This window comes from Notothenia rossii, assembly GCF_949606895.1.
Source record: "Notothenia rossii genome assembly, chromosome: 3".
Classification (NCBI taxonomy): Eukaryota; Metazoa; Chordata; class Actinopteri; order Perciformes; family Nototheniidae; genus Notothenia; species Notothenia rossii.
In genome coordinates this window covers 57,917,962-57,924,804 of record NC_136901.1, presented here as the reverse complement: position 1 = coordinate 57,924,804, position 6,843 = coordinate 57,917,962, and the positions used below count along the sequence as shown (strand labels likewise).

The following is a 6,843-nucleotide window of genomic DNA, read 5'->3' as shown; positions in this document are numbered from 1 at the left end:
TGTGATTTGATCTTACTCCGCATATTTGTCCGGGTGTTTTGATTTCAAGTGGTGGAGTAATCCCGAAGTGGTGAAAGTCTTTGCAGTTACACCCCCTCGAGAAATGTCAGCTGAACACGTTTTACAAATCGCAATCCGCGCCTCTTTCTCTGATATTTTTAAATATCTCCAAGCGGCAGACATGTTGGCTGTGAGCCAGCCGCGAGCATGGTCGCGCGCCGTGCTTGTCGCCGCGTTTTGATTACGTCATCACAACAACACGTTAGCTTACCAACGTAACCCTGTTCTCTGACATTCGGTGATATTTTTTCGGTGCTAAAACCCTTTCGGCCGAAAGCCGAAAGAGCCTTTTTAACCATTTTCGGCCGATAATTTTCGGCGGCCGAATATTCGGTGCATCCCTATTAATATGTTTTATGTTTCCTGTAATTTTTGTTCGGAAGGGACATGCCTGAAAGAAACGACATTTTCTCCTTCTCTGAGGGTCAAGAAGAACATCCAAGAGAAAAATTAAAAGCTGATGCTATGAGATTTTAAGACCAGTACACTAAGAAACTACTTTTATTGTAAAAACAGTCAGCTGATCGAATGCACCTATTTCCACATCTACAATCCATCAGATGATTATTTCTATTTGCCTCGCTTTATGAGCTTCACATCACTTGTGCCTTGTACCGCAGAGTTTGCAACGTCACAAATAAATGGGGCCAATCTTCAGTCAGATGTGAATGTGTAATCTAACATTTTCAGTAAGAATAATGGACAAAAGGAGTGCAAATACAAATACAATTTATTGAAATGTGAACCAAAAGTTAATCAAATGTTTTAAATAAAACGCACATATGGACAGAAGGTGTAAACCTATTAAATGTATAAGTAAACACATTTAGTCAAATAAAGTGACAGACTAGGCCTGTGCAGTTGGTATCAGCTTTGCCCAGCATGGGCTCCTCCATCAGGCCTGGTCCTCCTCGCAGAGGAAAGACCTTCAGTCCTCTCCAAACCAACAGACAGGACGTCCATCACACGGAGGTTTCTCCCTGAAGTCTCTGCAGCTTTCTGGACACCACGCTGTCTCAATCCGTCCACGCTGAATATGAGAGGGGGAAAATGAAAATAACAAATGCTTTAGAGACAATAAAAAACATAAAGTTGACTGTTGAGTTGCTCAGTTTTTTTAGATTGTCAATACTATTACTGTATAACTAATATATCAGGTTAAGAGGCACATTCAAATAAAGATTGGTCTTTAAATACATGTTGTCTTTTGAATTGTTTGTCTAAAGTCAAGGATCTAGAACTGGTACTTAGTTTTAATGATACAGTCTGGTTATTATGCTGTTTGGATGAGGCCTCACAGGTAAGAGCACTATCTAGCTACTATCACATGTACCTTAGCTTGACTTAAATGTATTAAACGTATAGTTAAGTGATATCAAAATATAAATAACTAATGTCATGCAAACATATTAATATTTGCTTGATTCCAGTGTTGAATATAGCACAATTGCATACAAACATTAAGGGATTTTAAGATTCTGAAGTATTATGCTAAAAACTCAATAACTTAGATTATTATTTATAGTTTTCCTGAATAGTTTCATGTCCGCTTACCTTAGAAACGTAAAATGCAACGGCAGTGTGCAGATGGGGAGCATGTTAGCTTAGCTTGGTAGCTTCAGCTAGCTCTTGAACTTTCAGCTCGGTGGCAGCAGGTCCCGCCTCGGCTCCGCCTCTTTGCCCTTATTTGGAGTAGGCGGGAGTTGAACTCTGACGTCACTGTCGAGCCGTTAGTGGCCGACTCCGCCTACCAAGGGCTTCTCGGCAACTCTGCAGAATCCTATGGGTGACGTCACGGACCCTACGTCCATTTATATATACAGTTTATGGTTTGGGCTCATGCCTCAGAGTTCTGTATTGACAAAAATCATCCAATTCAACTGCAAGAGATCCTAAATAGTCAGTTCAAATTCCCTCACTTGCTCTACCCAGTCATTCCTGAAAAAGTATCGACAGCATACCCCACTCCACCCAACGTTGGTACTAACCTCGACCCTACTTTCTCCTTCCCATGCCAACCACATCACCAAAACGGTTGTTTTACACCTCTGGAATTATGCCCGCCTCCAACCCTCCTCATCTATTGCTGCTGCCGGAGATCACATCCATGCCCAAATCACTTCCAGACAATAGCAATAGCATCCCCATGGCTCGCCAAACAATATCACACGTAAACTTCTGCTCACCTCCACCCATCGGTCATACCACATCACTCACTCGTTTGCAACCTCTACTGACTCCCAGGTAAAAACAGGATTGACTTCAAAATATCACTCACCACCTACAAATCCCTCAACAACCCGGCGTCTTCGTATCTTTCAAACCACCTGCACCCTCACATCCACCCACTGCCTCAGGGCTGGAGATGCTAACACCACAAAAACCACCAGGACTTAGCTCCGTATCGGGGGTGAAATTGCTTTTATGTTGCAGCAGCCTCGACCTATACCCCCCCCCCCCCCACGACTATATAAGACAATCAATCAGAATCAGAATATCTTTAACCATCCCACAGAGGGGAAATGTACAAACCAACCACACTACCATCCTTAAAACAACCCTTAAAAATGACCTTTTCAAACTTGCTTTTTCCAGTTAAACTCCCCCCTCCCAGCATCATAATTCCACCAGTTCTTACTGCTTCCTGTTCCATCGTTTATTTTTGTCTTATTTATTTAATTTCATATTGTGTTTTTGGAAAAGCTCTTTAAAAATGTAATGTATTATTATTATCAATATTACTTGTACTGCATGGAAGGTTGGTTTTTTGTCTGCACTTAGCCCAAATGTGTCTTAGTTTGATGGCTTTAACAGTCTTGGGGTGAGTTTATACCAAGATTCAGAAGAAACAAAATGAGAATTTATACACTGGTTGAGTGCATTTGTATAGCATCCAAGGTACATTGCAACCTGCTTCTCATTTACACATGTACTCACACAGCCATGGCAATGGCCCAACCATTGGGAGCTATTGGGGTTGCTGAAGGAAACTTGAACATGTGTAAAGAAGAAACTGCTCTACTTGTGCTGAGCCACAGCTGCTCCAGGAGGAAAAAAAATAGTGAGACAGCATACTAACCTATTCTACACCTCAGGGGATCCGTGGACACTATTTAAAATTTGAACAGAGGTTGGTAAATATGCTGTTACCTCTGTGAGAGCCTAAGCAGTGCTGACTGATTCAGCAAAAGGAAATTGTATTAAGAGTAATGCCAGTGGATAGGTACTTTTGTTATTAATATTAAGGTGGGATTATCCATTGGGAGTATTAATGTACTCGGAAAATGACATTACCTTTAATATCACTGTATGGTAGAATATTTGTCCTGGGTGTATTGGTACAGCTCACAGTTTCAAAAATAGAAAGCATTTTATCCTCTGGGGAGCATGAATGTTCTCAGTACATTCAGATCCATATTCTTTGTTCATGTTTAAAATCAATCTATAATGTATCCATACTGGCTGTAAAAAACAATACTTTTATTATGTTGGTGTTTCTGTTTAAATACACGGTATTATTTTATTACTACGTATTTTACTTTGTATTTCCATCCTGGAGTACTGACACCGCCTCAGTGGATATTTTCCTCAATTTCTTCCCATTCAAAGGTTTTTGGCTGTGACAAATAGGCAGTAAACACAGGAACAGGAAGTGGGCTATATCTCAAAATTGCTCAGTGGGTAGACAAGTCCTAATTGTATCTGTGTGAAGTGTTCACGGGTTGACGCACTTTTTCTCGGCACCTTGCAGCTATATTTGGCAGCTACAGTTAGACAGGTGCAGGTGCACTGCTGTGCAATCACCAACCAGCACAAACATATCCCAGCTACTGTCCATTACAGCACTTTAGTCCTAACATGTAACTGATATAAAACTGACATGAGGGTAACATGTATACAGATCAGTGCATTCAGTGTATCTTGGTCCCTTCAGAGAGCATTTTCTGTTTTGTCTGGAGAAAAAAGAGAGTACTGCTATGAGCATAAAAGCCCAAACAAGACATCTGTCACTCAGCTCACAGAAATGACACACTTGGTCTTCTGGCTTGATGTGTTTTATATGAGCAATTCTTTATATAATAAAATAACAGTGTGATGACTAATGGCCCGTCCACACGGCGGCGTGCGTTGAAGCTTCAACGCTTATGCTCATTCACTTTGGATGGGGTGACGTCACGTTTCGCCGAAGTGCATTGTGGGAGCGAAGCGTAGATTTGCTTGCGTTGCTCGCGACGAAAGTTGAGCAATGTTCAACTTTTGAAGCTTCTGCGGAAGCGTCAGCCAATCGAATCATTTTCCAGTACAAGCTCTAGCCAATCAAACCACGTGCTTGTGTCTCCGGGGCGGGAGATTCATGTGATTGGTCGAGTTTCAGCCCCCCCCCCACCGGCAAGCGACAACACACGCCGCCGTGTGGACAGGCCGTAAGTGCATAGATTTCGCACCGCTCTAGGAGGCCAGAAGATAGTGGGGGTGGAGTTAGGTGGAAAAAAAAGAAATCCGTGCCGACTAAATAAAAAGACAGTCATTTTCACTCATTAAGACACCTAAAAAACGTTATTGTCCTCTCTAAATTTGATTTAGGGTTTTTTAAATGATTTGTGCTTGCTAAGGATGTTTCTTTTTAAGTTTTTGTGAGACTGTTAAGACTGTAGCAGTAGTTTAACTACAAGGAAGTCTCTTTTTATGAAGAGGGTATTCATATTAATTAAAAAAGATCTTATTTAGGTTTGAATATGAATGGTGATAACTAAGGATGTTCTCTTTAGTTGTAGGGCTTGTGAACTAGTGTGTAATTACTTTATTAACTATAAGAAAGTCTCTTTGAAGAGGGTAATACTAATTTAAAATATCCTATTGCCCCCATGATCTTGTCTTTTTTATTGTTTAATTACTTCACACAACTATAAGGAAGCCCAATATGAAGTTATGTGAGGTTGTATTGGGGTAATATTAGAATTTGCTGTATGCAAAAAAGAGAAGTTAAAAAAAGAAGTTGTTCTGATGTATTCAAACAAAGCATGCAGATCCAGTTTTTACTGACATTCGGCATATTTGTGTGTAATTCTCTCACAAAGGAACAGTAAGATACACTTTTTATGTATGCAAAACCTTAAACATTTTTTAAACCAAGATACTTTTGTGATACACTTTTATGTAGGAACATTTTACAACTGGTAGAATGTCATTTACTTTGTAACAAATGTATTTTCTTAAAGACTGTGACTCTAAAAAGGCACGTTTTTTTATTTGAACACTTATGTACTGGCACTAGGCAGATTTTGTTTTTTCTCTCATTGTTTTTCTCTTACTTGTGGATACAGTTTTACGTTGGTCAACTTTACAACTGGTAGAAAGTTAAGTACTTTTTCTGAACAGATTTTCTTAAATAATCAAACTCTAAATGGAAAGTTTGTGATTTTAACACTGAGGTATGCAAAAAGTTAAAACTAGAAAAATCTAATACTTTGTTTAAATAGCTGTTATTTAAGAATGTGACTCTTAATGGCAGCTTTTTGATTTAAGTAAGACAATCCAGTTAAACAATGTGGTTTTTGATGACTTTACTGATTTGTTGCTTTTTCTGCTACCAAGATACTTTTGGATACAGTTTGTTGTCTGGAAACTGTACAACTGGTAGAATGTCAGTCACTGTGTAACACTTCTATTTTCTTAAAGACTCTAAAAGGCAAGTTTGTGATTTTAACACTTTTTTTTTTTACTGACATTTGGCAGATTTTGGCTTTTTTCTCTTGCCAAGATACTTTAAGAAACACTCTGAGGTATGCAAAACCTTAAAACTAGAAGATGAAGTACATTGTCTGATTAGATTTTTCTTAAAGACTGTTTCTCTAAAAGGCCAGTTTGTAATTTTAACACTTTTTACTGACACTCCGCAGATTTGAGTGTAATTCTCTCACAAAAGAACTGTAAGATGCACTTTTTTATGTATGCAAAACCTTAAACATTTTTGAAAATAAAATACTTTGTCTGAATACATTTTCTTTAAAGGCACTTTTTGATTTTAACGCTATTTCAGTGGAACGATCCAGTTGTCAATCAATCAATCAATGTTTATTTATATAGCCCAATATCACAAATGTTACATTTGTCTCAGTGGACTTCACAGTTTGTACAGAATATCAGTATGACAATAGGACACCCTCTGTCCTTAGACCCTCACATCGTACAAGGAAAAACTTCCAGAGAAAACCCACAGTTTAAAGGGAAAAATGGGAGAAACCTCAGGGAGAGCAACAGAGGAGGGATCCCTCTCCCAGGACGGACATACGTGCAATAGATGCCGTGTATAAATTGAAAAGATAATACATTTGCAACATAGGTAGTCCAAATGTTTGGAAATGCATGTGTGTATAATAGGAAGATGAATCCACGAGTATATCCATCCAGGACTTATGATCCAGGACCACAGCCACGACTCAAGATCCAGGACTCGCAATCCATGACACAGGACCGCAGGATCATCCATGACTCCGGATCCCGGCGTATATAGACACCAAAAAGAAAGAAATTTGGGGAAGCTGGGTTAATCGGAACATGAGAGTACACAGGTATAGACAGAGAGAAGGAAGAAGTAAGATGTCCCCCGACAAACTAAGCCTATATCAGCAAAACTAGGGGCTGAATCTAATCAGCCCTAACTATAAGCTTTATCAAAAAGGAAGGTCTTAAGCGCACTCTTAAAAACGGATAGGGTGTCTGCCGTCCGAACACAAACTGGAAGCTGATTCCACAAAAGTGGAGCTTGATAAGAAAAGGCTC

At 39.4% G+C, this 6,843-nt stretch overlaps 1 long non-coding RNA gene across 1 annotated transcript; it reads right to left on the bottom strand.

Moving 5' to 3' along the window:
* Positions 1 to 772: 772 nt before the first annotated feature.
* On the bottom strand, positions 773 to 1,722 carry LOC307034213. Its single transcript, XR_013806820.1, has 2 exons — positions 1,615 to 1,722; positions 773 to 1,090 (listed from the first exon to the last, which is right to left on the bottom strand). It is a non-coding gene; the product is annotated as an uncharacterized lncRNA (long non-coding RNA).
* Between the last annotated feature and the right edge of the window lie 5,121 nt (positions 1,723 to 6,843).